The following is a 26383-nucleotide window of genomic DNA, read 5'->3' on the forward strand; positions in this document are numbered from 1 at the left end:
GTATAAAGGGTACGTTGAGATGGTTTTGCAATTTGAAACGAATGAGTGAGAAAAGAACAATTAAAAAAAATATGAGGCGAATGTATGTACTTGTTAACACCTCCTCTGCGATGGTGGGTCTGATCAGACCCACCATCGCGGAAAATTATTAATTACTTAATAGGTAATTTTTTTACGTCGTTTTCCTTCAGTGTAATCGTTCTTCAAACAATTACCTACAAATTGAGATATAAACAAAAATTATCGGACCAGATTCGAATGAGTTATTTAAAAAAAAAGAACAAATAAAAGATCAAAAACCATATTGAGTAAGGTCAGTTGTTCGCTATCAATGTGTTAGTGTGCCGTCTGCCGTGCCTTCGAACTCCCCAAAACAAAAGCAAACATTGTCAATCTTTGGCGATTGATTCTGTATATTGTTTTTTTTACATTCGTTTTAAACTGATTTATTTGTTTACTTGTATGAAAAATACTAAGGATCACGTTTAAAAAAAGTGTAATTATTACATAAGTTGTTAATATTTTCATAAATTGATTCGGCAGTTACTTTTTGGTAAAATCTAACCATTTTTAGTTTAAGTTTTACTTAGAAAATACCACAAATAGTGGTAATATATAGTATATAATAGATTTATGTATATAAACAACACCGACATACACAAAGTTACTAACTTCAAAACTTCACAATAAACTGTTTTATGTTTGAACAATTTCTAGTTTTTAAAAAAAAAATCTTTTGACACTTTACCACAATGAATGGTAGGAAAAAAATAAATATCTCATAACGAGATTGGACGACTTTTGGACAGTTCTAAAATTGAAAGAAAAGTGAGAAAGTAGTGTAGATGACAGTGATTTAGAATTCAAAAACCTTAGATACAGAATTTGAAAGTAAAACAGAAAACGTGGTTTTGTAAGAAATGTCAGTAAGTGATGAAGACATCGATTTTAACAAGAAAAGTAGCTATAGTCTTCTGATTTTTTGATAATAATTTACTTGTCAATATTAAAATTAAATTTGTTACCTATTATGTCTAACGAACTTATATATAAAAATAATTTATACCCAAAAATTAGTTTTATTTAGTACCGTACAAAATTATATTCATAATTTCTAAGACCCGCAAATCTATGTAAGAAATGGCGAACATTAAATGAATATTTACACCATTTTGGGCAATTCTGTTTATATTTTTCAATGAAAATTTTACCATTTTCACTGTATTTAAAATAAATTTTAATTGCATTATGGACAAAAATTTATCTTGAATCATGAACTCAAGTCAAAATCCCAGAATCATTTAGTGGTTTTTGGAGCTAACCGCCACGTTTTATATTTGAAGATAACAAATAAAAGTTAAAAATTCTATCTTTTATGATGTTGATTTAAAATATAGTTAAAAAATTAAAAACACAAATTATTTGAATTCAGTAAAAATAAACATGTTTACAACCACTGCTTCATGCCGATCATGCCTCACGCGGATGCGACATGCTACGCGGTGGTAGTTAGCAGCTGCGCTCGGTCGAGTTCGCATGTAAAATGATGCGCTTGGATAATTTAAATTCAAAACTATCAAAAACTTGAAAATTCTCATACAAAACTTATGACACATTATCCTATTGCTATGTAGCCTATTTTGATTAATATATAAAATATAAAAACCCGACAAAAAACGCCTAAAAGGCGATTTCTGTACTGGGTCAGATCAGACCCACCACCGCTGGGCGCGTTTTGTTTGAGGGCATCGGGCTTTAGGTGTTAATAGAAGCAGAGGAAGACTGAGGAAAACTTTATGAGATCCAGTATTTCAAATGATTGAAAGTGGTCAAGTCAGGAATTGGAATAATCAGCCGGTATAAACGGGAATATGCATGAATGTGGAAAAGGCTAAGAATGTTTACAAAAACAATGAGAGGTATTCTCTCTGTCTACCCCTGGAGCGTGATTTTTTTAAGATAAAAAATAAACAAATAATGAAAATTAAGATGGATTTATATAAATAATTAATTTGACAATAATAGTTAATTTTGATGACAGTTCAAAATTATTTTTTTAATTGATATTTTCGGTTTGACAGTTTTTTTAAACAGTGGATTTGTCCGTTTTTGGAAGTGAACACCTCAAATAACTATTTATGAAGCGTAGTAAAACAGTGCTCTACTTACGGTAGTAAGTACTATGATTTCATGAATAAAATACTGACTACTGTGGGTTAAAGAATGCTAGCTCAGGTTTAAATCGGATTTGTCAAATTATGCATTATTATAAGGTTAACTGGGGGATTACGCTGCATCGAGGAATGCGCCACGTCACCGTGTCAGACCCGTTAGTTCGTTTAATAAGCATTTTGATCACTCCTTTCAACAACGTCTTATATAAAAAATGATTTTTCAGGAGATCGTTTTTAAAGTTTAAGAATAAAATAAAATGCATTAAAAATAAATATAAAGCCACTTACTGAATTTCTTAATGTGCAACAGATCTTTTTATGTGAAATCTGTATTTTTCCATTTGTAAAATATTTAGTATATTTAAAAAAATAATTAAACAATACTTTTTCTTCAAAATGCAAAAACAGCGCTTCTTGCCCTGTAGCGGGTAAATATAAAGTTAGATATATGCCGCTTTTGCTGGGATATAGTACATTTTCAAAGCATTCTGAAAATATGCGCAACTGAAAATTGACGATTTTTGATATATGACATTCTTGAAGGGAGTAAGCGATTCGAGGAAATGCAACAAAGAACCTTGCTTCTGTAGTGCCATATTAATGATTTGTGATATTGTTGAGTTGTAGATTTTCTAAACAAAGGGTAAATTACAAGGTTTATCGAAAAAATATCTACAACAATATTTTAAATATTTTTTGAGCAATTTCAAAAACTATATTTTATATGATTCTGTGGTACTTTATAAAATAAAACAACTTTGTTTTAATCACTTTTATTGGTACATTTTTTCCAATCCGTTTCGACAATGACCATGTCAAATGACCATGTCATCATCAGGGTTTATGTATGTACTAATTCTAAAACATTGAAATATTCATAGTTAGGTTATAGTTAATTACCCTTCCCTTACGATGCCAAAAACTTCCACGCACTCCGAAAAAAATACATAGGTTTTTGTTAAAAAAATGGTTAAAACATAGTTGTTTTATTTTATAAATATTCTTTTCTTCGTGCTTTTATTTATTTAAATTGAGTTTAATAAAAGAATCTGTACAATGTTGAAAACATATTTTCACTTGTCATAATAGATTTTTTTGGATAGGTTAGATTTTTATTCAAACATAATATGAAATAAAGTAGATAAAAATACAATAATTATGTTCTAACGTTTGTAAATTAAAAGTAATTTATTGTTTAATTAATAAGGTTATTCGCCTTCAAGCCTCGAGTCAGACGAATATACAAACCAAATTTAGGCAATATTATTTGTGATCTCTTGAATAAATTAAGTGAGTTAACTCGGAGTTGGTTAAATAAGTTGAATTTTGATGTTAAATATTTATTTTAAACTAACGCTTTCCCGCCCCTTTGCTAATATTTATCTCTCTCGGAAAATTGAGTTACCATATTTGCGTATTAGTCGATATTTAGGGAGAAAATTATGTCATACCGTTTTTCTTGCGCTAAATTATACAAGTTGCTTTGATTAAAAAAAAATCGGATATCTTTCCTTATTTCATGGTTCATTGGGCAAGGAAGATTTTTAGCCCTTGTTTTTGAAGTACTGAAAAAGAGCCGTAAATTGAAAATAAATATTAATTTTGAACGTAAACATGTTATAAGTGCACATTTTAAAAATAAATTTGGTAACATTTGTATTTTTAAATCAAAATTATTATTACATTTTAAGTATGTCCAAATACTTATGAAATACTCAAAATGTTGTTAATAAAATAACTGGTCAAATTAAAAGCTGTCTAAAATTTTCAATCATGAATTCAGGCGTTTCCCAGTAAGTAAATAATTTTCTTTTTAATCTCATCCATCTTCTAGATATTTTCACTTCTAATAATCTTTATATTAGTAACATTAATTAATAGGCTAAGCTCTTGTGCTTTGAGAGGGGCTTATACTTTTTTTATTGTGTTTACTTATGAGTGATATAACAGTTTTTTATTGTATTTTTTAACTGCGTATGTGTTTTTTTTCGAATAACATTTATAAATGGCTTTTTTTTAAATTTCAATATTCCAATTTTTAAGTAAGTATATGTTGAAAGGTTTTAACAGCTAAAAAAATATAGTTTTCAATTTAAATTTTACTACTTATTAACTACCACTGTTGTACAACGTATTTGGATGCATTTCGTATCATTTTCAAATACTGCAGAAAATGATGCAGAATGCATCAAAACACGTGTGACTAGATTTTAAGAAAAATTATTTACTGAGTAAAACTTAAATTAAAAATAAGAATATCTCTTGGAATTTTTCAAATTATGCTTTATTTTTAAATATGTATATTTATATATATATATATATATATATATATATATATATATATATATATATATATATATATATATATATATATATATATATATATATATATATATATATATATATATATATATATATATATATATATATATATATATATATATATATATATATATATATATATATATATATATATATATATATATATATATATATATATATATATATATATATATATATATATATATATATATATATATATATATATATATGTGTGTATATATATATATATTTATATATATATATATATATATATATATATATATATATATATATATATATATATATATATATATATATATATATATATATATATATATATATATATATATATATATATATATATATATATATATATATATATATATATATATATATATATATATATATATATATATATATATATATATATATATATATATATATATATATATATATATATATATATATATATATATATATATATATATATATATATATATTTTTTTTTATATATATATATAAATATATATATATATATATATATTTTTATATATATATATATATATATATATATATATATATATATATATATATATTTTTATATATATATATATATATATTCATATATATATATATATTATATATATATATATATATATATATATATATATATATATATATATATATATATATATATATATATACATACACATAAATATTATCAGCCCCCAAAAATCTTAAAATGGTTTGAATTTTGCGCTAAGCTTCCCTTGATATCTCCCGCTAAGTATTATGATTACCATCGTGGCCCGGTACTCACCCATTGAATGGACGACGAGTAAATATTTGTCCGCCTTTCAATGGAGCGCCGCGACGCCGACGCGATGCCAGCGCCGCGTACCGACGCCGGCGCTGAGAGGCCGCCATCAATTACGGGGAACTCGTGTCGAGTGATGTGCAAACGTAGCATCGCCCCCTTGAAAGGCTTCTGAGGCATCCACAAACCTGAATTCCAGGTGAGAATTGAACAGTCGGTGGATTGGAAATTTTAAGCAGTTCAATTAAGCGCTTCGATTGCTTGAAATGTGTGATGTATACTATCGTCTAATTCTTATCAATATAATACTAGGGTGAATCAAATAAGACCCAGTTTGTATTTAATTTAATTTTTGATTATATCAAAACGATTTTTATTCAATACGAAATTTATTTTTATTTGTCCACCTTTGTAGTGGTTAGTATATTTTGCTATCGTTCGGAGGACTTGTTCATTAAAAATGTCGGATGATTTAGCATTAAAAAACTTATCCAAAAATTATGGTCGAATTCCTTGAATATCACTTCGATAATCATGTATTAAAATAACCACATTACAATTACTTTATTTGACCTGTGACCGGGTTTCGTCGTTTCTGACGTCTCCAGTCTGATGAAGGCGGTAACGACAAAACCCGGTCGCTGATCAAATTAAATAAATATTAATAATGTTTTGAATATTGAAAGCATTAACTTTGTGGATCATCTTGATATATTATTTCGAGAAATAAAAATACTTTGTGTTCTGATCCACTCACATTTTTATTTAACCAACTAGTTTCGGCAACAACCTGTTGCCCTCTTCAGGGTTACATTTATTACTTAATTAAGTATTAAAATTTTACTACTTATTAACTACCACTGTTGTACAACGTATTTTGATGCATTTCGTATCTATATATATATATATATATATATATATATATATATATATATATATATATATATATATATATATATATATATATATAAAATAAATGTAACCCTGAAGAGGGCAACAGGTTGTTGCCGAAACTAGTTGGTTAAATAAAAATGTGAGTGGATCAGAACACAAAGTATTTTTATTTCTCGAAATAATAAATATTAATAAAACTGAATAGTTATATGAGACACAGTTTCACCAATAAACGTCCGTACGAAATATAAAAATAAAATATTTTGATTTAAAATATGGATTTTTATATCAAATGTTAAATCAAACACAGATTCTTTGAAACAAAATTGTACTTTATTGTTAAAAAAAACACATAAAAATCAATATTACGACACTTGTTTCGCCTATTTATGGCATTTTCAAACAAATGTGAAGATGAAATAGACTGACGGTCCTTATATAACTATACAATTCTAGGTACATAAGTAATAGTTTTGACATGTATTTTTAACAATAAAATACAACTAAGTTGACCTAAAAAATCTGTGTTTTTATTTAACATTTAACACATAAATTAAAATCGATATCTTTAAACTTAAAGCCAAATCAATAAATAAAATGTGTTTTTTTATTATTTTGACACAAGGGGATGATTACATGTTTTTAAAAAATATCTCAAAAGTACGTGTCATATTATCGATTAACTTAAACGTACATTATTTGTAATGAATGAAGTTGGAAGACGTAATATAAATTTATGTAATTTTTCGTCTAGTAGTAATAAGTCTAAGAAACTTCAAACGAAGAATGCATTATGTACCGAAAAATACTTAATTTATAATACATTTCCATGCACAATGTAAAAATGTACATATTGCAAAATCATATATGAGCAGGATTACTCCAAACACGTAACATCAACGTAATTTAAAAAAAAAAAACAAAAAAAAATTTCAGGTTTTTTTTTCGTATTTTGGAATTATTTTTTGACATCTCATCAAAGATGAAGAAGAATATGGAAGTCTGGCTATTTACGGGGCTGACGACCGCCATAGGCTGGTTTAAGTAATCACTTTACACACGTGTAACATTCACCAATTCTACCCATTTTTGACAACCACACTACTCAAATTCTTGGAAGTTCTTTATATAAATGAACCAATTTAGAAATCTTGTTCTTGAATCACTAGAACTTCACTAGAGACATCTATTGGTGAGATGTAAAGATGTAAATAATATGAAAATAACTCCTGTAATTGGAGATAATCCAGATTTTGTGAACAAGTATTTGGACACACTCAAAATGTTAGTATTTTGGAATATTAATTAAACTTGAGAATTTGGCTTGTAGCTTTAACCTTAAACCACTGAGTTTAAAATTTTAATTAAAGGACGAAAATTCAACTAATCAAAAGATTGATTTTTTAATATAAGAGGACTCGGAATCAACCTACTCATGTACAAACATTTATCCTTTTACAATAAATAGTTAATATAATTTCATAGCGATAGTGAATGATTTCTTATTCCAAAAAATAAAAATAAAATTAAATATTTTATACGGATTAATGTTTTTAATTTCCGCTCCCTCAGTGCGAATAAGAGCCCTTTTTCTTCGTGAGGCATTTATTTTATATAACTGGGAGAATTAAGGTACTCGTATGTTCACGGCTTAGACTTGTCACCGTATTACTGAATTTCCGGAGAATCTCCCCTATTGGTCAGAAGAATCCTTACCTTATAACATAAATAACGGGTAATCAGAAATGTTCACTTCCGTAATTTATTAAAGGCATAAATTGTCAAAACGACAAATTATAAAATACAAAAGCAAACCATTAAACTGGCCGAATTTATCGTTTCGTAAATTAATTTGAGCCTGCCATTTAAAAAATAATAATACCGGTCCTTCAAACATTTTTCTCGATTTTCAAACATTTGAAAAAAATGTAATTATTATATTATAACTGTTATCATTAGCTTGGAAACATTGCATTTGGATACGCACGTGTTTTTAATAACCTGATACAGGTAAAATCAATTTTTGTTTTTTTTTTTGACGCAATGGTATCGCCATCTGTTGAATTTGACAGCAATATAAGTTATTAACTAACATTATTCAAGGCGGATAGCGTGGGTTCTTCTTGACAGCAGCTGTCTTTTGACAAATGTGTGAGCATTTTAAATGTTTTCGATTGCATTGTTCTTTCATATTTTCATTGCTTCACCGATACTTTGTTTGCTATATTTTTCCACCTAACAAATCATTGAACAATAATGTATGGCCAGAATACTGCTATTATATTTGAAGCACTAACTTTGTGATTTTTTATTGTATAATTAAATGTAACTTTTGTAAATTATATGTAACTTTTCATTGTATAATTTTAATGCACGTTTAACCTCGGCTCGTAACGCATGTCTGTATTGAAAACTATAGTGCATGTTGGTCTTCGGGTCGACCAAAAATCGCATGTGTTAGACATTTTGTGTAGTTTTGAGTGTGTAAATGGTGCTATGGTGGTGAAGGGTAGTATTGTTTGCATGCTGTGTTAGTGATTGTCCTGACGAAGAGACGGGTACGTCTCGAAACCGGTAGACGTAAAAATCTCGGTGAGTGGTTATATACTAATTTTATTAACATTTTTGTAAAAAAAATAAATAAGTAAAAATGTAACTTTGTTTTAAAATCACTGATTTTAAAACAAAGTTACATTAAATTATAAAAAAAAAAACGGTTGCATTTAATTAAAATGTTTTAGTTTATAATTTTAAAAGCCTTCGCTCATTTAAGAGTGATTTTAGATCTTGTGAATAAAATATATTGAAAAAATAAAAATATATGAACGCATTAAGTTCGTATCCTGAGGTTCCATCTTATACTTAATATAATAGTCAGGACTTTAGGAGGAAAGCTTGTTCTAGAACGTATACAGACTATTAAATACGCATTTACTCATTTTGTGATGCTTAAAATGGCACAAACTAAAATTTTCTTTAAATATTCTTAATAATTCCAGTAAACTTCGTGAACCCTGTGACGCTACGAATTTCAATGTCCTTGTTCGCCCCTTCCCGCCCTTAGGAATGTCAGATGGGCTGGCGTAGACCTATATAGAGCCTTCCGCCGTATATTGCAGCTACACGCTTGTCTAGGTGATTGTAGTAAAGTTGTAGTTGTCATGCGGTCTCCCTCGCAAGGGCCAAAAGACGGCTTAATTTACAACTGGTCCAATGGACTACTCTCGCTGTTTCTTCTGGTTCGTCTACAGTTAATGGTAGAGATGTGTCTACAAGAACCACTTCCTAGCTGGGTAAATAAATTGTTTACTTTTGTTATTTTCTGTGTTAAATAAAAAAATAACAAACTTAATATTCTCCTCAAATGTTTATACAGATTGGCGCAAAGTAAATAAATAATTTTTGTAAATGGCGTCATACGTCAATCATATTTGACATTTGTGAATTAGGCATTTTGCGTTCATTATTGAAACCTTTATATACATGCGAGATGATCTAAAACCATTGCTCATATATACAGGTTTCAAGAATTAATGCAATATAGACGTTTAATAAAAGGCAAAATGGTGAATTTTACACAAGTGTATACAGTGATCGCATTATCCAGTACAATGCCAGGTCGTAAGCCCTGGGATGGTAAGACTTAATTTTTTCATATAAAAAGGGAAGAATGATAAATGTTCCATACTAAGACACCTTTGAAATTTATGTAATAAAATGAACATGAATTTAATTTCTAGTAAAAGGAAAAAACCATATTCATTATTGAAATTCAAAGGAATTTTTTAATTAGTTTTTTTAAAGTATGTTAAAGTATATATCCTGAAGTTTCGAAGGTGGATATTATGCAGATCACGTTTAAAGTTTTAGTAAAAGTTGTGAGAAAATTTCAGAACACAGCCTCCAAAGTTTTAAGATAGTTTTAGTTTCGTGCGATATGTAAATTGAGGTAATTGGGTGCTCATTTTTATAAGTCAAAGGTTTTTTGACGCAGCTTTTGCAGCTTTCACTAATTATGATACACGTTACTGTTATGGTTCGTTACTTCAACACTTGATTACTAATTTCCTAATTCAATTTTACAAATGCCTAAAGAAATTCAATTTTCAACCGTGAAGCATATATATATTTTTTAAAGAGAATAAATAAATGAGCATCTTGTTAAGCCAGCGTTTTAAGAGGCTTGTCTGCGGGTATTACATTTACATTTTTATCCATTTTATTCAACATATTTTACAACATTTTGAGTGTGTCCAAATACTTGTTTACAAATCTGGATAATGTACAATTGGGAGTAATTTTTTACATTATTTTCAACGTCTCAACTTATATGAATTAGAATATGAAAGTCTTGGCATTTACAGGATTCACGACCGTCATAGGTTGGTTTAAGTAATCACCTAACACACGTGTAACTAACAATACATCTAGAATTTCCAATGATTTGAGTAGTATGGTTGTCATTCATGGGTAGAATTGGTGAATTTTACACGGGTGAAAAGTGATCACTCTTAAAGCTTCGAAGCGAACCGTTTCTTTATAAAGAGACTGATTAATACTAAAACACTATCTACTAAAAAAAATCGAAATATTTTGACGGTTATGCAAAGGAGCTTGGGTAGATCTCAAGTGACTTTTTTTTGTTGATTGGCAGTCACAGTCAAAAGGGATCAGGGATGATGAGTGATTGGAAACATATTAAATAACGGACTTTTAGAAAAATCATTTACTTGTGTAATTATTAGTTGTAAATCTTTATTATTGCCTTTTTAATTTCTAATATTTCTAAGTAATCTACTTTAAGTCTTTTATTGCAAATGTGTAATATATTTAAACCTTTATGTTTATCAAATAAGTGATGAATGAGTTTATGTAAATAAATTTATGTAATATAAGTTTATGTAATAAATACATAAATTAAAATGGAGTTCTACAAATTAAACGCCAAATCAATAAATAATACAATGTATTATTACGTATAACTAATTATAAGCCATCAAGTAAAGTAAAATACCAAGTATTTCTTGATGTGTTTATCATGTTAGAGTGAATGGTAGCGAGTAATTTAGAATAATGGTGGGTAGTATTTTATAGCAAGTAAGCACTCTTGCTTACTTAACACCCTTCGTGTGACTTATTCAAACAGTCTGAGCTTGAAATATATAATATTGTATAGGGGGGTAAGAATTGATTTGTTTTATGATGAACCCTAATGGATTTCATAAGGGCTCTAAGCTCATTGAGAAATTCTCGCATTTTATGTACCTACATGGTTAATGGTTTCATGTGAAAATGATAATTAAAATATAATTTTTAATAGTTTGTTTTATGTTTGAGACTAAAAATATTAGATTTATTATGATATACTAAATTAAATTAAGATATATTAAAATTAAAGAAAAATATCAGATTCAAATATGTGAAAAAAATAAATATTTGTTATTTTATTACTTATTATTTTGATAAAATTTTAAATAAACTTACATATGATTTATAGGATAAGTATCGCGAAAAAAATTATATTTACCTTATCCATGAGACATATTTAAAGGGTTGAACTGTTGATTGTTTATTTTAAAGGTAATGGACAGGACAACAGAAAATTTCCAAACTTTATATTTAAAAAAAAACATGTGTCAATTCGGTTGTCATTTTGTGGTATATCTATGTTTATTTTAAACCTTACTTGGTTAGTGCCACTTTTTATTGTAATATATTGAGGCGCGTATTTCTATGCATTCCGTGGTTTGATAATGATGCGAAATGCATCGAAAAACATGTCAAAATAGATTTTAATAAAAAGCGGTTTTCACCAAGTAAAACTCAAATCGAAAGTAATTTTTAAAATAAATTACTTAAATAAAAATCCGTATCATCAATTTTATAATTATTTGAAATATTTTTTTATATATAACATGACCCCTTGCTTGTTTGACGATGTCGGTACGGTAGAACGGGGCTACTTGAACTTTGATGTGTTACTTGAGTGCAGTACAAAAAAATATATTTAGATCGTGGTATCGATTGAAGTATCGTGACAATAAATGTCACTTGTCAGGGAAATAATAAATCATGTCGATACGTTCATTATTGTACACCAAATACAGATTTCATTTTTTTTTGTACTGGGCTCAAGTAACACATCTAAGTTCAAGCAGCCCTGTTCTACGGAAATGATTAAAACGGTAGCTGGTCAAATAAAATAAATGTAAGTAAAACTATTTGGTATTTTTTTCATAAAATCTCATAATATCACTTTACACACTTCAAATTCCTTACAAGATTTTGAAACAAATTTTAAATATTGAAACAGAAGGAAACGTTTTCATTCACTTTTTTGGTATATTGTTTGGTACTCAATTATCGCGTTCATCATTCATAGATTTTATGCGCATGGTAATAATAAATTATAGAGATATCAGCTTTTTCGGCCAACCTAAGATCGGCGCGGTTAAAGTTTGGAGGCTTTTTGCGCGGGTATTCATAATATTCCTTTCGTTGTAAAAAGCTCTTTGCGAAGGTAGGCGAGCTGATACTCTTGAGATATTCGCCGGGAGAGCCGGCGAGCTTCGGCCGGGGTAAGCTCCTAATTGGAAATTTGATTAATGATCCGGCGTTTCTCCCTGATTGATTACCCCACTGGCCCGTCAGCAGTAAACAGCGAACCTAGTGACATCTATGAACCGTCAAACGCGGCGTGAATCTTAAATTTATTTCTGCCCACCCCTTTCCGCGCGCCTTTTGTTTCTGATGAAATTCACTGAGGTTTTGGGAGATTGATAAATTACTTAGCGGGCCTTGTATTAATTGTACTTGTAAAACATTGACACCTTTAATTGTTGGAGTTTTTAAATCGGCTGTCAGCGGATACTCGATCACTCTTGGAAAAAAACATCCATCATGAAATATATTAAAAAAAAAATATTTTTATTTTACATTTGAGACTAGGTACTTTACTAAAAAAGTATATTTGGCGAATGTGAGTGGGAAAACAAATGGAGGACGGCAGAAATGATTCATTCAAATTATGTAGAAATCATTTTGATAAAAAGGTGGTATGGATATGTGGAGCGAATAGATAACGAGGGAACTACCTACCAAGAAGGTATATGTGGCGAATGTGACCGGGAGAACAGAACGAGGATGGTTGAAAAATACTTGGCACGATCATTTCAATCAGAACATTAAATCCGGTGGTATCAAAAGTCTGAGTAATCGTCAGCATTTATGACTAGATGTATGCACGTGAAGGAAGCTAAGAGTGTATGTTAGGACACAGGAGTGTGGTGTTCCATCCTCTCTGCCTACTAAGCGAGTAGTACTAATACCATGGTAGTAGTAGTAGTAGTATGACTAGTTTTGCTGAACTTTCGTTTTGTCAGTCTTGGATTTCATGAAACATGAAACTAAATATAACAAAATTTGAAATTTGGCAAGGTAAGGTGAGATAATATAACGCTATACTACTCCGTATTTCCGAATATTATTCGTCTTTTCTACATTCATGCACCTATTCAAACATACCCGCTGACCTTTCCATTTTCAAGAATTTGATGTTATTAATCATACAAAGTTATTCTCCGTCTTCTTCTACTAATGTTTCTATCTGTATTCTCTTCAAATATTTGTTTTACCACTCATTTGTTCCGCATATCAAAACTGTCTGAATACACCATTACTAATATCATAAAAAATGATTATTTCATATTTGCATTATTTCCGTATCTCACCTTTCAAATATTTTTCATACATCGTTTAACGAGCATTCGTTTCTATTAACACAATTGACAGAATGCAGAATTGCTGGAAAAATTAATATTAACATACTTATTAATTGAAGTGTAGCCTCCTTGGCGTTGCGGTTAAGACAATAGGTTACCATCCGGAGGTCCAGGGTTTGATTTACAGAAGAGTTAAAATAAATTGAAGCAATTTTTCTATCTAATATTTATTTAATATTTCTCTGTACTGGTACTTGAAGTGCAAGGCTGATCACATTTCGAGGATCAAGAGATCACGCAATTACTATATCTACCTACCGTTTGCACCATCGGAAATTTCCACCTTTTTATCAGTCATATTCTTCTTCAAACCCTTATCCACACTCCAGTGGTGGATGGAGCACTGCTTCATAAAAACGCAGTGTTATCTTGATCGTTAACAAATGAAAAAAGGGTGATCAGCCCTACGTATCAGGTACCAGTCCAGGGTAGTATTGAATAAATATAAGAGTGAAAATTACTTTATATTTATATATTATTTTGACCCTCCCCCACGAAATCGAATCCTGGACCACTAGAACGGTTGCCGGGGGTGTTGACCATTACACTATGGAGGCGGATCAAAACCAGTAATATTAAGTAAATAAATAAAATTGAATAATTGCAATGTTGTTCAACATTAGTTGATAAAAGAGAGATGATGGATCATTTTGTTGTCTACCGTGTATTTGATAATAAACAGTGATTTTTTCACTGAAAAGAAAACGCTGAATGGACTCTTGACATGTCGGGAAGACAGATCACTCTAGATTCTGTTTATTTAAGTCAGGATATCATTAAATTAATAACTTCCGGGGTATGTTCATGTTTATAATATTGAATATATATGTACAATAGGGTGGCCCGATGACGTTTTTTTAAGAATTCCAAAGTGAAAGGGGTCCAAAATAAATATTAAAAATAAAATAAAAAATTACGTTGTGTTCAATCCAAAATGCAATATTTTATACCCCTTTCGTAGTTGAATTCGCAAAAAAAGTTATCGGCTCACCTTAATATACATATATGATATGTTACATTAGCTCATTTTCTTATTTGACTTTTAACCTTGGCAATGTTTCGTGTTAAAAAAGTGATTTGCATGTTTTGAAAAATACTTTCTAGCGCAATCGAAGAAATCAACTCCTTTGAAGTTATTAATTATGATTAAACGTACATATTTCTTCCTTCGAGACTATGGCATAATTGGAAAGCACATAATTAAGTTAGGAACTTTCTTTTTATATGAAAAGCGGGTTAGGTTTAAAAGAAAATAATATTAAGACTTAAGAAGTTAAATTGAATTAGCCGCAATAAAAATATTATTAAGTAAAGTATGTGTATTAAATCTTTTAACATTTAATTAGACTGTTTTAAGTAAAGTATATATATTACATCTTTTGACATTTAATTAGACTTGCTAAAATACGAAATTCAGCTGGTAAAGCGAGAAAAAATGGCTTTTCCGAATACCTTGAGCTATGGTTTGAGGGCCTAAAGTAGTATGGAATATTTTTTTAATTATTTTTTATGTTACGTGCAATTCAAAATGCAACTTTTAAGACCTTTGATACCTAAAAAAATATTTTTCTTCATACATCAACGGTCCACTTTTATGTACAACACCATGAAAATAAAATAAAAATACACAGGTTTAATATAAAATTATTTCCTTTAGCTTCCATTATTGTTATTAGTATTATTTCATTCCACACAACGGTCCTATACATTGTGAAAAATGTGACATCGTTTTCCCAGGAGTTGAATTTAAAAAGCTCATTTCAGATCCTAAAATAAAAATATGTAAGTAAAAATAAATAAGGCGAGGAAATATATATTGTAGAAATTAAAAAAGGGAAAATTCATTTAAAATATAATGTGGTTTGCGTCTATAGTATTGTGGTCTGCACGGCTACCGTACTATGTATATATCTCGTGTTTGATTACCAGTATATTTATATGGTGCTTTAACGTAAGTCAGATCAAGGTCAAGATCCTTCTCCTTCTCCTTCCTGCTAAATCTACTATTGTATATAATACCCTTTTTTTTAAATCTCTGAATGTTTTTTAATAGTTTTATAACATAAGTGTGGAATTGTTTAATTGGCTTTTTTTAACGTAACTATTTTTTGTTAATGTAATGTAATGTCTATTATTGTTAATGTAACTATTGTTTATTTGATCATTTTTTATATGTAAGCTGTACAATTTCCGAATAAAAAAAAAAAGATTACACCCCGTTTTGTACGACTAAAGTATGAGATATATTATAGGAATTAACGTTTTTCATCAAAATGTAGGATTATGACCTGCATATATCGTAAAATAAATAAGGTTAAATATTTATCATTGTTTTGGTATGAATGATAATTTTATGAATAATTATTCAAATAATTTTTTCGATGTTTTACCAAAACCTTTGCTCCAAGCATATAAAATATATTAAATGAATAAGACAGGCGCCGTGGCTTAGTTGGGTAGACGCTAGACTGCGTAACTGGCATCGCGGGTTCGATTCCCGCCAAGTGCAAAATAAATTTAACAAAGATTTGTTTTCAATTGGTCTAGGTATTTGTGATGTATTTTTCATATTAAACTTCCCTATCCTCACTTTTTTAAGAGTCTAAGAAATTAATAGATTTGCGGGTTATTCATTTAAAAAAAAAACAAACCGTGTGAAAGTTTATTAAAAATTTTATCTTTTTAAACAATTTAAATTAAAAATATTTATTTTACTTGAATATTATCCCGCATAAAAATGGTCATCCCACCAAAGCAAAGAAGAGTAGAAAATAATAAATTATTGCTGCATGTCATGTCTTGTATAATATCAACACAACATTTTGTTAAATACAATATTATCTGTGATTTACTCATATACGAATATGTCTTGTATTTTACTCAAATTTAAAAGGGAAATATTTGTGTTTTTTTTTATTATTATTTACCCAAATATTTCAATTTCATTCTATTTCTGTGAGCCTAAGCGGCTCATTATAGAAATAGTTATCAAATTGTGGTAGAGTGGGTTCGATCCGAGAAACTCTGACTCGAGAGTCCGCGACACTAGCCACGGGACCACAACCCGACACTATTTATGAGGATGTTGGGCTACTAGATACAAGGGCTAACAGGAAGGCCGATGTAAAGGTGCCAAATAGCCCACGACAGTGTCTTGTTTCTCGGCTTAATATGTCATAGTGCTTATGTATGGTATGTGCTGTTTAAGTGATATTATTATGTTTTTTAAACATTAATTTATATTTAAGTCATTTTAAGCATGCATATAGTAGGTATATGTATATTTTTTTGACGCCAAAAGCAATATTTAACTAACGTATTAAATGCCTCGACAAATGTTATGCTCAGTGACGTATTCATATAGAAAAAATATTAATATTACTTTATTGTATTGACAGGCGCCGTGACGTTGGGTTGACGCTCGACTGCGAAACTGGCGTCGGGGGTTCGATTCTCGCCAAGAGCAAAATAAAACAGGAAAGATTTATTTTTAATTGGTCTGGGTTTTTGTAATATATTGTTCACATTAACCTTCCCTATCCTTACTATTCTACCTGCAGACAAGCCTCTGATAGAGGCTTTGCGTATTATTCCTTTAAATTAAAAAAATTGTAATACTATATCGAAAATTGGATTATTTACCCTACGAGTGAAATGAGATAATCAAGTAATCGTTTTAGCCAGGTTGTAAACCCTGGAATGTTCAGACTTCAATCTTCTTTCATAAAAAGGGAAGAATGATATATTTTGCATATCAATTTGAAACACCTTTAAAATACCAGATTTATGTTTTGTGCTGATATTTATTGGTGAAACTGCATTGTATGGAATAAAATAATAACTAAGTATAGTTTTTTCACATACATTTTATTTGACTAGTGAAAGAGTTTCATCGTAGCTGACATCATCAGACTAAGGAGGATAGACAAAATTCTATGTTATATACAAAACAAGGCAAAAACCATCAAAATAGAAAACACACTACATAAAAAATTTATTAAAAAATTTTTTGGAAAAATACCATATTGTTTTCAAATACATCGAACACTTACAGTCATCAAGTTACACAAGTCAAGTGACCGAATCACATTATAAGGATGAGTTTAAAAATATTTAGTTTTGCTAAAAATAATCATTCAGTCGAATTCAAGAATCCTCCCATTGGTAATCAAAAAATATTGAGTCCCATATTACGCATAGGTACATTAAATCCAGGCAAACGCTATGAATAGTGATATCATAAAATATTTCCCAGCATGTTCATAGCATGGTACTAGCACGTGTGTAGTCTTTATTGCTAGAGTCGCAATATCCGTATTTCATAATACCGTATCTCGGCCAGGACCTAACACATTGCCACTTAAACGGGGCGGTTTAAAAGCCTTTAAATCATGTGTCACACCATATAACGAGGTATATTGAAGAAGTAATATCGCTTCATTTTAATGAGATTTGGAAATAAACATTTTGCAACTTCTAAAGTTTGGAGGGAATTTTAAATGGGAATTTACAAGCACTTAGAATATTAAAACAACCCCATAGTGATTCATAAAATAACGAAAAAAAAATATTCATTGGAAATGTAACCAACAGAAACGTCAATGAGATCACCTATCGCTTTTCTTGTTCTTCTTCTTCTTTTTAATGGCTTTTCACCTTTCTTGAGTGTTCTAGCCAGTGTCGAGTTATTACTTGTCACTTTTCGGATAATACCTACCATTCATCTAATATTTGTTTGTTTACCATATTTTCATCATACACATATTTACAATATAATGAAAACGTAACTTTGTTTTAAAATCATTGTAAATATTTTATTATAACTTAATTATATTGTCTACCGGTTTCGAAGCTAACCGCTTCTTTATCAAGACTGAAAAATAAGATAAGAAGCGGTTAGCTTCAAAACCGGTAGACATTATACTTAAGTTATAATAAAATATTTATTGTGATTTAAAAAAAAAGTTGCATTTTAATTATAAAATGGAAAACACAAAGTTGGTGCTTCAAATATAATTTATATACATATTTACAATTTTAATAAAAAAAACAATGTGTTCTCACTGGGTTTTCTTGTGTCGAAGGCACATTTTAGCATACTTGTTAGTTATTTGTTGTTATTTATAATCATGGATGACATAGTACAATAATAATACGATCTACCATATTTTAATTGTACGCACCTCCGTTAAAATATTATATAAAGCTATTTTATATAGTTATATTATTTAATGACTTTATGGATAATGGAAGCAGGTTATAGAGGTTTATCGTGCAATACTCAAAGTTTCTATGCTGAAAATTTATGTTTGATTGTCCCAATATAAACCCTTATTAATGGAATTTGAGTAAACAGATAGCAATAAAAGGATAAATATAAACTGAACGCAGTTGAACTGCAATTAGTCAGACAAATCGCGACATATGATCGAAATATATATACATATATATATATATATATATATATATATATATATATATATATATATATATATATATATATATATATATATATATATATATATATATATATATATATATATATATATATATATATATATATATATATATATATATATATATATATATATATATATATATATATATATATATATATATATATATATATATATATATATATATATATATATATATATATATATATATATATATATATATATATATATATATACAATATGAAATAGGCGACGATTTTTTGCAAGGACAGATTAGTGAGGGGGTTTTATTTTCTCTGCCTACTCTTGCGGAGAAGCGGCATGATAGTTAGTATGTTAGTTAGTTAATACATGATATAAACATTTGAAATTGATGGACTCTCGTGTAATGGAGACTAAATTAATTTTATAGACCATTGCAATTTGTCACGAATGTCGTTATCCTCAAATTACTCGTTACGTATTCAACATGACATTTAGGTACAGAATTGACCCGATGTTCGACGGATCGTTGATAGGTATGTAAATTTAGCCGATATCGGCTGTCTGGCAGCGGGATTATTGTAAGATGTCGTAAACCAACATAGAATATTGAATATATTATTCAGATCAAGCTATTGACATACAGTAACTTTGTGAACTTGAACGTTTCGAATAATCCATATCACAAACACAATTAGTTAAATCAATATTTAGCCGTCTTCAACGATTTATATTCTAATCATTTAATTTTCATAGACAACTCAAATTCGTTTAATTTTTTAACAGGGTACTCGCAAACATCCAATTCACTGTGGGAAAGGGGCCAGACTAGTATTTTTTTTAAAGAATATATCATGGCAAAAAACGTTAGCTCGAAAATATTCAATATCGACTTAATGGTGCAGTTTTATAAAGTTTTTCACGTTCTTTAAACTGGCAAAATACACTAAGTAGTTTGAAATGTCGTATTTGTGTGGTTTAAAAAAAATCTTCTTAAAGTTCAATAGTGGGAATTTTATTCACGCTAAAAGCTTTAAATAATAGGGATTATTCAAACAAGGATTTCAGAGTTAACGTTTTTTACCAGTATACCCATAATATATTGGAAATAAAAAATAAAGAAATAAAAACAAATAAAGAGTTCACGCATTCGTTGAAGCTTGGGTGTAACTGATATCAAAAGTAAGGTAGAGGAAAGGCAATTGAGATCGTATGTGCACAAAGGACATAGATAATCTAAACAGATTGTAAACCAGGCGATCGCCGTGGATTTTCCTCGAAAAACATCAAGAGGAAGACCAAAAAATTCATGGATGCAAAATAAGATAAGATGATCGCAGGCATGACCTAGGTGACGTTGTATATGATGTATGATTTAAATGGGTCATAATTAACTCTCCTTTTTTAAAAATAAAGAAAAAACTAAAAATGACTTTACGAATTTGCAGGGAGAAATAGAAGATCAAACAAAGAAAAAGTCATTTTGAATAGTTATAATTTCGTAGAAATATAATAAAGTTTCCCAGGATTCCCGAAAGATTTATCAATTCATTTATTTATCTCGGGCAAGAAGGGACAGTCGTCTATTTTAATAATAGAATTCTCGGAAGTCAATATAATTGATTTACACGAATATAATATTACATGTTTGTGTGTTTGGTACGTGCAAAATGTTGGTCTAAACCACAATATGATTTATCCCAACCATAAGTGATTTAATGGACATCATAACTACAGATCGTAAGGATATTACTGTCTGCATACGAATAATTATAATTTAATATGGTACCTATGATAAGTACATTTACATAGTGGTTTAGCCCAGTGGAGTTATGAATAACATCGAACAATTGATGTTGTTAAATTGAAGAGCTAAATAAATTAAATTTTGTAGCCTTAGTGTATCGAAAAATTTAAGTAACAAACTTCATAGCGTTTTAAATCCCTAGTGAATTTAGTTTACTTAAAAATTCACCAACTTTCAATTTCCTTATTTTTTTATGAAACATAACATTAAAGGATTATATGGTATTTTTTTACTGCTAGGTAACTTTTAACGCTTTTAGTACTCATTTTGTCATAACATGAATTTTATTGTGAAAGTTTTAATCAAAATACTAACTTATTATATTTATTAAAAGTACTGTTTTAACTTTGTGGTTTGGTAATATAACACTCTCCGTATGATTATTCGTTTACTTTGAGTAATACTACTTAAAAACACTACTTCGTGGTAGCCATGAAGTAGTATTTTTATGTGGTATTACACAGAGTGAACCACGAATGAGTGTTAAAATATTATATAATTATTATAATTATGTTATACACCTATTTTATTAAATATTATCAACTGAGTGAATAATCTAACGTTTCATTAAAAATAATTTAATTTCTACATTTATTTTGTGGTTAAAGTTTTAATAGACATGCTAACATAGCGCTCACTCCTTTCAGGAACGTCATAAATCAAAAAACTTGATTTTTCAGGAGAACGTTTTTAATGAACGTTTTTAAGAACATTTTATGGGCATCCCGAAAACATGCACAGCTGAAAATTGACGATTTTTGATTTATGACGTTCTTGAAGTCGGATTGTAAATTATACGATTTTTTTTTACGAATTCCTTTTTTTCTAAACAAGAATTTATCATATAAATGATTATTAATTTCCGCCCCGTAAATCTGGGTGACATTTGAATCCTTTGGAAATCCAAGTCAAATTGTGCAGTTTAAACGATTTAAAATTTAAGAATTTCTTCGAATCAATAAATTTCACAGATTTCGTCTCGTTTTTAACATAAAACGAAATAAACATCACTTTTTCTTTAAATCTATCGTGACACGTGTATCGATGCATCATTTTCAAATACCATTTAATGTGGAATGCATCGAAATACGTATCATAATAGATTTTGAGAAAAAGTGGTATTTACCAAGTAAAACAAAAATGAAATATGGAGAGGTTTTACCACGAAGTGAATACCACACAGTGAATATTATTTTTTGGCATCTCATCAAAGATCTCATCAAAGTCTGGGCATTTACGGGGCTGATGACCGTCATAGGCTGGTTAACGTGATTACTTTACACACGTGTAACATTCACCAATTCTACCCATTATTGACAACCACACTACTCAAATTCTTGGAAGTTCTATAAATATGAAAATATTTTAATTTTTTTTTTCTTGAATCACTGGAACCTCACGAGAGACATCTATTGGTGAGATGAAATAAAGCTTTTTATTGAGCAAAAACTCTTTTATTAGTATGTGTGAGATCCGAATCCTGGATTATAAAAACACACATGAGAAACGCCAGAAAATATCATTTACATTTTATCATTTTTATCATTTAAAATGATAAAAAAAAACGAAATTTTTTGGAAAAAGTGAAAGCTTGCTGGATTTTTTTTTGTAATACAGTATATCGCCATTAAAGAGATATATGATATATTTTCAGACCGATACCGCAATGACACAAACAGGTCCAATTACTTCTGCAGCTACTTTACTTTTATGGAGGCTGGATAATGGGGTTTTAATGGAACTGAGCATTAGAGCCACGGGGAATCGAATGTGTTTAATCACAAGGAAACTTTGTCACGCTGTTTTAATTAACTTCTTTAATAAAATTTCGTTAACAACACTATCTGCCCACCTCTTACACACGATTATTTCAAACCAGGAGCCATTTTGGTGACATTTATGAAGGTGTTTGTAAGTTGTGCTGGTTGGTTGGTTGGAAGAAATTGCTTAAAAGCAATAGGGGTTGTAATAAATTAACTCCAAACGAAATGCTCTGAGAAAATAATAAATATACTTAACTTCCTCCAATATGTCAATAGTAACTTAATTATACAAACATTAAAAAAATATACTTCACTATGAATTTTTTAATGAAATTTTTAAGCAAATAAAATTATTATTCGGCGGATTTATTGTAAGGAAGCTTTCATTATCTTCTCACCAATGAATGTGGAGGAGGCGAAGATTGCCTACAAAGACAGATTGGTTGGCATTCTATTCTCTCTGCTTACCCCTGTATGGAAGCAGATGTTTAGTTAGTTAGTTAGTCAGTTCTTATTTAAATTTTTACATCTCAACATAGACGAAGAAGTATATGGGCATATACAGAGCTGAATATGGGCATTTACAAAGTTAACTATGAATGACAAAGAGAGTGTTATTTACAGAGTTCAAGACCTGTCATAGGCTGGTTAAGTAATCACTTTACACAAGAAGAACATTCACCATTCTGCCCACGATTGACAACCACACTACTCAAATTTTCGGAACTCCTAGATATATATCAAGCTATTTTTAAAAACAATATTTTGATTGTGTTTAAATATTGTGAACTCACTCAAAATATTGTGAAGTTATAATTTGATTTGAAAAAGGTACGACGTTTCTTAAAGTTTGATTTAAAAAAGTTATCGACTTTTTTACTTGTAGTTTTCTGTTCAACACAAATTTATTAAGTCGCCAAGGTTGTTGTAGTTACTTCAGAATAAATATTATATATATTTAACGTGAGCACTTAAAAGCTTGAAGCAGAATTCATTAAGGCATATTTTTAAGACAAGCTTTAAGGGTGGAAACAACTTCATCGTTCAGTTATAAACAGTAATGTCGCTTTTAATATGAAACGTTAAATATTTATACCTACCCTCCAGTTAAAGGCATTGTTGAGTACCTATTTCGTGGAATAAAGTAATAATGTATACTATCGAACGTAAGTTATGGACCGAATTTTACGTCTTACCTCGTTGATCGTTATTGCGATATTTATGAATCGATTATAATAACAACCAAGTGAAAGGTCTAAAGCTTAAAATTTTACCTGTCTTGTGTTTTATACTAGTACTTCGCCTCTTTCATGATAACGTTTTAAAAGGTACTCTTTTACTAAACGGTTTTTACAATAAATTTTAAAGCTTGAATATAAAAATTAAGTTTTCAACTACAAATATTTGTATATCGACTCTTCATTTAATTTGGATTTCTATTGTGTAAACTAATTGATATAAAAAGTTTTACGTTTGACTCTTATTAGTTATGATAAATTGAGTTTTATATTTAGAGCACTAACTTTATGGTTCTTTATTTTATAACTTGCAAAAAGCCTTTGTTTAAACATCTTTGCGTATTATAATGTCTACCGCTTTCGAAGAAAATGTTTTTTTCTTGACGACTATTAATTATTAATTTATTTTGCAAGTCATGAACGTCATTATTTTCCACATTTAAATTGCTTTAAAAGATAATTGTTTATTTCTAAAATTCAATTGTGGTTTTTTTGGCATAGGTATGAAATAATATAAACATTTGAATAATTGTAGTAGATTTACATTTTTTCAAAGCAAATAAAACACTTGACGAAACAATTAAAAAATATTGAGATCCTGTAGAAACTCACATTGCTTTTTGAATAACTTTCTTTAATGGCAAATTTCAATAGGTCGGACCATTAACTATTAAATTCCTCACATTTTCTTTTGTATTTTTATCAAATTCGTTTATTTGTAAAACTAAATGAATTTGTTTTTATATAAAATTTATATCACAGAATAAAGATATCTGCTTAGTATTAATTCTTTGCTTATATTTAATATGATTTAATCATACAACAAAATAATTATCATTTACTTTTTAAAAATTAAACACTGGAATATACCACTTTAATGAGTTTAAGTCGTTCTAGTCGTATAAATATATAAAGCGCATTAAAGAGGTATATTCAAGTGTTTATTTTTTTTAATAATATACATGTCATTCCACAAGGTTAATGCCGAATCAAAAATATTATCTCCACTTTAATTACACAATAATGCAATAAAGTAATTTAATTTTCATACTCTTTTACATTTTTGTTATTTTACAACCAGGGACATAATTATGTAGGTATTATTATATTATTCACACCCTTACCGATCTCTAATGGTGAATAGGGCACTTTATCATATTAAGGCTACGTTGAGTTGAACGTTTTAATAAAGTACTATTATGGAACTTAACATATATTTTTTCACGTTATTTTAGTGTCGGCTTGTTTTCCAATAAAAAAAAACCTCAATGTTTTAAGTTAAAAAAAATAATGATCGAGTTAACCGAATGCGCATTTTTAATAATTATTTTTATAGTCTGCTGACTTTGTTGTCGATTCCATTGATAAAATGCGAACCACTTGGCGAGTGAGCTATTTAGAAAAGAGAACATTAACGAAAAGTGTTTATTTTACTCGGTTTTAGCCAATTGATACGGAACCAGATAGCATTCGTTCACTAAACGTTGGCTCTGGCGCTGAAGGAAAAACAAAGAAGCGCCCAGAACAATCGCGGTTTTAGTGGCGCGGAAAACTTTGCTCGGGAAAAATGATGTTCGTTGAGATTTCATTTGTTAGGCTGATACGGGGGGGATGAAAGGCGAACTTCGACAAATTGAAAAGTCTTTTTCGGGGAGATATTTCAATCGTTGAAACTGCCAAGTTTTTACTTCGTTTCTTCAATTTTTGGTTTGATTTATTTTCAGAGTATACGATTGCGATTCGTATTTTTATCCCTCCAACTAGAAGCGATAAAACCATGTCAACAATTGATAAGGGCACGGCAAATGAAATTGATTAGTTAATAATCGTTTTTTTCCAGACTCTTTTAACTTTACATTTTTGATATCTGGACATCGATGAAGAAGAATATGGAAGTCTGGGTATTTACAGAGCTTACCATCTGCCACAGACAGGCAATCACCATTCTACCTATGATTGACAACCACAGTACTCAAATTTTGGATGTTTATCATATATAATCCATCTCGTGAGGTTCCGTGATTTTACAAATTTTTGTTTGAGTTCTGAACCCAGATTATTTTGCACACTGAGAAATGCCCAAAAACCTGATTTTAATTTTTTTTATCCGACTTTTATTTTTACCAGTTATTCACAATATTTTAAGTGT

This window comes from Brachycentrus maculatus, unplaced genomic scaffold (genome assembly GCF_059751285.1).
Source record: "Brachycentrus maculatus isolate JH-2025_06_01 unplaced genomic scaffold, ASM5975128v1 h1tg000041l, whole genome shotgun sequence".
NCBI classification, from domain to species: domain Eukaryota; kingdom Metazoa; phylum Arthropoda; class Insecta; order Trichoptera; family Brachycentridae; genus Brachycentrus; species Brachycentrus maculatus.